This window comes from Pagrus pagrus, assembly GCF_965226575.1.
Source record: "Pagrus pagrus genome assembly, contig: HAP1_SCAFFOLD_82, whole genome shotgun sequence".
Taxonomy (NCBI): domain Eukaryota; kingdom Metazoa; phylum Chordata; class Actinopteri; order Spariformes; family Sparidae; genus Pagrus; species Pagrus pagrus.
In genome coordinates, this window is record NW_028175381.1 from 3,296 (window position 1) to 11,228 (window position 7,933).

The window sequence follows — 7,933 nt, forward strand, 5'->3', positions numbered from 1 at the left end:
TCGGTCCATCTGAAACAATGTTATCCAAGTGGTGTCATTCGTTCCAATTGACAAGAAATCATCCAACCTATGCTGTAAGTGAGTCTGGCTGTAATCAAACAGCAGTTACGCGTAACACTACAGCATAGGTGGGACACTGCGCGTAACTGCACAGGTTTCTCTATGCCTTCTGCCTATGATAGTTTTTGTTGACCTGGGGAAAGTTTGATTACAGCCAGACTCACTTACAGCATAGGTTGGACAATTTCGTGTCAATTGGAACGAATGATACTACTTGGACAAAGTTAGATTGCAGACAGATTCACCTCCGGTTACGCGTAGCAGCAAGGTTCACATTATCCAACGGAAATCATTCGGTCCATCTGAAACAATGTTATCCAAGTGGTGTCATTCGTTCCAATTGACAAGAAATCATCCAACCTATGCTGTAAGTGAGTCTGGCTGTAATCAAACAGCAGTTACGCGTAACACTACAGCATAGGTGGGACACTGCGCGTAACTGCACAGGTTTCCCTATGCCTTCTGCCTATGATAGTTTTTGTTGACCTGGGGAAAGTTTGATTACAGCCAGACTCACTTACAGCATAGGTTGGACAATTTCGTGTCAATTGGAACGAATGATACTACTTGGACAAAGTTAGATTGCAGACAGATTCACCTCCGGTTACGCGTAGCAGCAAGGTTCACATTATCCAACGGAAATCATTCGGTCCATCTGAAACAATGTTATCCAAGTGGTGTCATTCGTTCCAATTGACAAGAAATCATCCAACCTATGCTGTAAGTGAGTCTGGCTGTAATCAAACAGCAGTTACGCGTAACACTACAGCATAGGTGGGACACTGCGCGTAACTGCACAGGTTTCCCTATGCCTTCTGCCTATGATAGTTTTTGTTGACCTGGGGAAAGTTTGATTACAGCCAGACTCACTTACAGCATAGGTTGGACAATTTCGTGTCAATTGGAACGAATGATACTACTTGGACAAAGTTAGATTGCAGACAGATTCACCTCCGGTTACGCGTAGCAGCAAGGTTCACATTATCCAACGGAAATCATTCGGTCCATCTGAAACAATGTTATCCAAGTGGTGTCATTCGTTCCAATTGACAAGAAATCATCCAACCTATGCTGTAAGTGAGTCTGGCTGTAATCAAACAGCAGTTACGCGTAACACTACAGCATAGGTGGGACACTGCGCGTAACTGCACAGGTTTCCCTATGCCTTCTGCCTATGATAGTTTTTGTTGACCTGGGGAAAGTTTGATTACAGCCAGACTCACTTACAGCATAGGTTGGACAATTTCGTGTCAATTGGAACGAATGATACTACTTGGACAAAGTTAGATTGCAGACAGATTCACCTCCGGTTACGCGTAACAATATAGGTTTCCATATGCCATCTGCCTATGATATTTTTTGATGACTTGATGCTGTACTGTTTGCATTGGCAAATCTATGCTGTTTCACGTAACAGGAGGTGAATCTGTCTGTAAGTGTTAGAGAAAAGTAAGAAAGTGCATCTCTGCCTCCACCTCAACTGTCAAACATTGACCACATGGTATGTTTACTTTTTGTTGATCTTATTTTTTGTGTCTTTAAGACTCACACACACTCACAATTATTTTTGAGAGAGAATTAGCAGAATATATCTGTACTGTCAGACATAGAAAGGCGAGACAGATCCTGACCAGATACAGGCTCAGTGACTATTCATTTGTGACATGCAGTGATGTATTCCCCTGCTAATTATACAGCAGAACCGTCTACATTATATCCTGTGTGTGTGTGTGATTTGTGACTGAATAAACAAACACTTTCTCTGATCACCAGAGACCCAAACTCCAATTCCACTGAGGGATGGCAGATGATAACAGTGGTGTCCAGACTGACGTGACAATGCAGTCCAATGATACAAAGACAGAGTATCGCGAAAGCGAATTACTGTGTATGAACACTGACATCTTTCTGTTTGACGAGATGCTGACGAACTTCCCCGAAACCAATGTTGATTGGAGCGACACAAACAGCCTACTACAGCCCTTACTATGGTTACATGAAGACTTTGACAGCCCACCTGAATATTCCTGTGTACTTGAAGAAATCATTGAGATACTTGATGGCCCCTGGATACCTTAGACTCTTGTATATCCATGTGGTGTCTACTGGTGTACAATGAAGAAATCACACCGTACTTTTTTATTTTATTCACATTGCATTCCATAACAACTTCAAATGCGAACATAATACAAATCTGTCTAAGGCTCAGCATATTGTTAACATGATCAACAATGTCATTGTCATTGTCATTAAATCTATGTGTCAGCTCTCTCTGTCTCTCTGTCTCTCTCACTCTCAATTCAAATTTACTTTATTTGCATGAATGTCACAGAGACTGTGTTGCTAAAGCGCAAAGAGTCAATTAAACAGAACACAAATACACTTCATGAGTTAATATATACATATATACATAGAGTAAAAATTGAAGAAAATAAAATAAGACATCAATTGTGAGGACATGTTTCTGTGTGGGTGTGTGTGTACACACTTTACACAGTACCATATGCACAGACAAAAACCCTCAAATGGATTACTTCAGAAAATCTCAATTTACCCACTTACCAGCAACCTGACAGTTAGTATGACTGGGGGCAGTGGTGGTATGTTGCCGCGTCCGCAAAGTCTGACACCCCCTCTTCCTCCACTGTGGTTTCTCACCAGCTTAGCTCTCACACGAGCAGGGAGATGGTCAGAGGGTGCGCTGTTTTTGTCCCACAGGGCTAGCAGGGTATCTTTGGAGTAGGCAAGGTGACACACTCCCTGAGTCCACAGTCCGTCATGCGGCCACTGCGGCAGTCAGTTGGAGGGTCAGCTGCTTGGCTAACGCCATCGGCGCCTGTCCACTGGATCCTCTGCTCCTCTCCACCGTCGTCGTAGGGAGACTGGGCTGTCTCTCGTGGGCCAGCTGCTAGGCTAATGCCATCAGCGCCTACCCACCGGATCCTCTGCTCCTCTCCGCCGTGTCGTAGGGAGACTGGGCTGTCTCTCGTGGGCCAGCTGCTAGGCTAATGCCATCAGCGCCTACCCACCGGATCCTCTGCTCCTCTCCACCGTCGTCGTAGGGAGACTGGGCTGTCTCTCGTGGGCCAGCTGCTAGGCTAATGCCATCAGCGCCTACCCACCGGATCCTCTGCTCCTCTCCGCCGTGTCGTAGGGAGACTGGGCTGTCTCTCGTGGGCCAGCTGCTCGGCTAACGCCGTTGGCTAGTTGACGTTGTTAACTCAGGCGTCCGTGGTGGCTACCACTGCGTGGTAAGGAGCTGATTGGGTTGGGAACCAGTCGTCCTAGAACTGCACCACATTTGTTTTCCTCTCTCTTCTCTGTCATACCTGAAACACACAAGTTATAAAATAGTGAAAAGAAAGCAGCACAAATAACACAACACAAGTACACAAGCACCCACCACAGAGTCAATTAAACAGGACAAAAATACACTTCATAAGTTAATATAAACATATAAAAATAGAGTAAAATTTAAGAAAAATAAAAAAGACAATAATTGTCTGTGTGTTCGTGTGCATGTTTAAAATAATAAACAGTAATAGAATAATAAGTAATAATGAGAATAAGTATTACTAATAAGTTACTGTAAGTAAAAGTTCATATTGTTTTCACATTCTGCTAAAACATGAACTTAAAGCAACACTAGGTAGTTTTTCGACCTTAAAATAATATTTCTAAACTCAGTTATGTGGTAGAATAATGGTTAATATGATGAATGGTGACGCCTCTGCAGCTTGGCTGGGGTCACGGCGGCAGAAACCGCACTGTGTAACTTCCCAGAGCGGGTAGGTACAGTACATACCTGACATAAAGAAGTCTAGTGCGACCTGCTTTAAGACACGTTTATTCATCGGTGGATTTAGCCAGCAGCTACTTGGATTTTTTGTAAACCAATGCCAATGCCAGGTCGCACTAGACTTCTTTACGTCAGGTATGTACCTACCCTCTCTGGGAAGTTACCTAGTGTTGCTTTACCTGACAGCAAACAATCGAGAATCCATTGTGGTCTGTGTCTCAACAGCAGCCAGGCAGCGTGAGGTTGTGAGCCTGAGCTCAGGGCAAAGGAAAGTCACAGATGACTTTTTTCTACACTTGCGGATCATGGCACGCATTTGCAGATCTGCCGCGGCAGAAGTGTAGCAAAAGGGAACAGAAATAAATGAGTCTTTCAGTCTTTACATTGAAATATTTCTTAATGTGTGACATGCAGTGACATCTGACTCTCTCTCTCTCTCTCTCTCTCTCTCTCTCTCTCTCTCTCTCTCGGGTTTTATGTAGCTTCCTCCTTTGACTTCCTCCTTAGACTCTTGTATATCCATGTGGTGTCTACTGGTGTATAATGAAGAAATCACACCGTACTTTTTTATTTTATTCACATTGCATTCCATAACAACTTCAAATGCGAACATAATACAAATCTGTCTAAGGCTCAGCATATTGTTAACATGATCAACAATGTCATTGTCATTGTCATTAAATCTATGTGTCAGCTCTCTCTGTCTCTCTGTCTCTCTCACTCTCAATTCAAATTTACTTTATTTGCATGAATGTCACAGAGACTGTGTTGCTAAAGCGCAAAGAGTCAATTAAACAGAACACAAATACACTTCATGAGTTAATATATACATATATAAATAGAGTAAAAATTGAAGAAAATAAAATAAGACATCAATTGTGAGGACATGTTTCTGTGTGGGTGTGTGTGTACACACTTTACACAGTACTATATGCACAGACATTTGGTGTGACAAAACTTCAACACTATAATCCTCAAATGGATTACTTCAGAAAATTTCAATTTACCAACTTACCAGCAACATGACAGTTAGTATGACTGGGGGCAGTGGTGGTATGTTGCCGCGCCCGCAAAGTCTGACACCCCCCTCTTCCTCCATTGTGGTTTCTCACAAGCTTAGCTCTCACACGAGCAGGGAGACTGGGCTGTCTCTCGTGGGCCAGCTGCTAGGCTAACGCCGTCAGCACCTGTCCACCGGATCCTCTGCTCCTCTCCGCCGTTGTAGTCGGGGGACTGGGTTCTCTCTCGTGGGCCAGCTGCTCGGCTAACGCCGTTGGCTAGTTGACGTTGTTAACTCAGGCGTCCGTGGTGGCTACCGCTGCGTGGTGAGGAGCTGACTGGGTTGGGAACCAGTCGTCCTACAACTGCACCACATTTGTTTTCCTCTCTCTTCTCTGTCATACCTGAAACACACAAGTTATAAAATAGTGAAAAGAAAGCAGCACAAATAACACAACACAAGTACACAAGCACCCGCCGCAGAGTCAATTAAACAGGACAAAAATACACTTCATAAGTTAATATAAATAAATAGAGTAAAATTTAAGAAAAATAAAATAAGACAATAATTATCTGTGTGTTCGTGTGCATGTTTAAAATAATAAACAGTAATAGAACAATAAGTAATAATGAGAAAAATGACAGTATCAATAAACAGAAATAAATGAGTCTTAGTCTTTACATTGAAACATTTCTTAATGTGTGACATGCAGTGACATCTGACTCTCTATATCTCTCTCGGGTTTTATGTAGCTTCCTCCTTTGTGTGGGAGGTATGGAGTTCTAATTGTTGCAAAACTATTTGCAAATGTGCATCTCAAACTGTGTGTGTGTATTCAGATCTTTGTGTGGGTATTCAGATCTGTGTGTGTGTGTGTGTTCAGTGTCGCGATCCGCAAGTGTAGAAAAGATTTGTCTGTCATTTTCCTTTGCCCTGAACTGACGCTGCCTGGCTGCTGTAGCAGTACAATCTACACATTGAGCGTGTCACTATTGGGGTGACACTAACAGATGATCGTTACCCTAAACTTACTGTAACTAAAAGTTCATATTTTGTTCACATTCTGCTAAAACATGAACCTAACTGACAGCAAACAATCGAGAATCCATTGTGATCTGCCTCTCAACAACAGCCAGGCAGCGTGAGGTTGTGAGCCTGAGCTCAGGGCATACAATCATCAGAAGATGATTGCATGCATGCTCCAATGTCTCACTTAACAATGATAAAGTTAATCTAAATTTCACTTTATCAACTTCACAGTTACTTAAATACACTTTCTGGGCCCACAAACACCTTAATTCCTTATTCACTTGACACGTTTAAGGGCAAAAAAAAAACCCCTCACTAAACACACACCTTAATACAATCTAAATCCTACACCTAAATATATACCCAAACCAAAATAACGTAAACACGGACACACAGATCTGAACACATACATACAAATGTCAACACGAACACACATATCTAAATACGTACAGAGACATTAATACACATTTGCAAATACTTTTGTATTTGTCTCTCTCTCCCACCTTTTCCAATATAACAAAAAAATGAAATTAAAATATTACTGTCCCCTTTTTTTCCAGGAAATACTATAAATAAATTATTCCTTTTTTTTAAAGAAAAATTTTACATTGTATTATATACACAGACAAAAAACTTTTAACACTGTTTTTAACACATCCTCAAATGGATTACTTCAGAAAATCTCAATTTATCAACTTCAACGTTACTTAAACACACACTCTGGGCCCACAAACACCTTAATGCAATCTAAATCAAACCAAACCAAAATAATGTACCATTCCCGATGTATTGGGGTGACACTAACAGATGATCGTTACCCTAAACTTACTGTAACTAAAAGTTCATATTTTGTTCACATTCTGCTAAAACATGAACCTAACTGACAGCAAACAATCGAGAATCCATTGTGATCTGCCTCTCAACAGCAGCCAGGCAGCGTGAGGTTGTGAGCATGAGGTCAGGGTATACAATCATCAGAAGATGATTGCATGCATGCTCCAATGTCTCACTTAACAATGATAAAGTTAATCTAAATTTCACTTTATCAACTTCACAGTTACTTAAATACACTTTCTGGGCCCACAAACACCTTAATTCCTTATTCACTTGACACGTTTAAGGGCAAAAAAAAAAACCCTCACTAAACACACACCTTAATACAATCTAAATCCTACACCTAAATATATACCCAAACCAAAATAACGTAAACACGGACACACAGATCTGAACACATACATACAAATGTCAACACGAACACACATATCTAAATACGTACAGAGACATTAATACACATTTGCAAATACGTTTGTATTTGTCTCTCCCTCCCACCTTTTCCAATATAACAAAAAAATGAAATTAAAATATTACTGTCCCCTTTTTTTCCAGGAAATACTATAAATAAATTATTCCTTTTTTTTAAAGAAAAATTTTACATTGTATTATATACACAGACAAAAAACTTTTAACACTGTTTTTAACACATCCTCAAATGGATTACTTCAGAAAATCTCAATTTATCAACTTCAACGTTACTTAAACACACACTCTGGGCCCACAAACACCTTAATGCAATCTAAATCAAACCAAACCAAAATAATGTACCATTCCCGATGTATTATACTCGTTGTGGTCCCAAAACTACTCAACAAGTAAAATAAAAGGATATTTGAGTCAATCTTACCGTCCCGTCTGTCCTTCAACACGGAGTCTGTCAGTTTTCTCTTTCCTCCTCACACGTTACCAGAATAACTCAATACTAAAGTCCTGGTTCCTGGAAACTCTGTCTTTTCCATTCTCTCTACATGGGGGACGGCATTTCCTGTTGCAATGCAAACTCTGTGTGTGTGTGTGTGTGTGTGTGTGTGTGTGTGTGTGTGTGTGTGTGTGTGATCTCTCTCTCTCTCTCTCTGTGTGTGTGTGTGTGTGTGTGTGTGTGTGTGTGTGTGTGTGTGTCTCCCGTCTTTTCCAATATATTGGAACATTATACATTTTTGCTTTAAAACTCATAGTATCATGTAAGTAATCGCAATTGTCTTTTTTTCATT

The 7,933-nt window shown here is 41.0% G+C and overlaps 1 long non-coding RNA gene across 1 annotated transcript; it reads right to left on the minus strand.

The window, feature by feature from the left end:
- Positions 1 to 2,193: 2,193 nt before the first annotated feature.
- LOC311253947 lies at positions 2,194 to 7,632 on the minus strand. Its single transcript, XR_014622080.1, has 3 exons — positions 7,570 to 7,632; positions 4,875 to 5,262; positions 2,194 to 3,389 (listed from the first exon to the last, which is right to left on the minus strand). It is a non-coding gene; the product is annotated as an uncharacterized lncRNA (long non-coding RNA).
- Between the last annotated feature and the right edge of the window lie 301 nt (positions 7,633 to 7,933).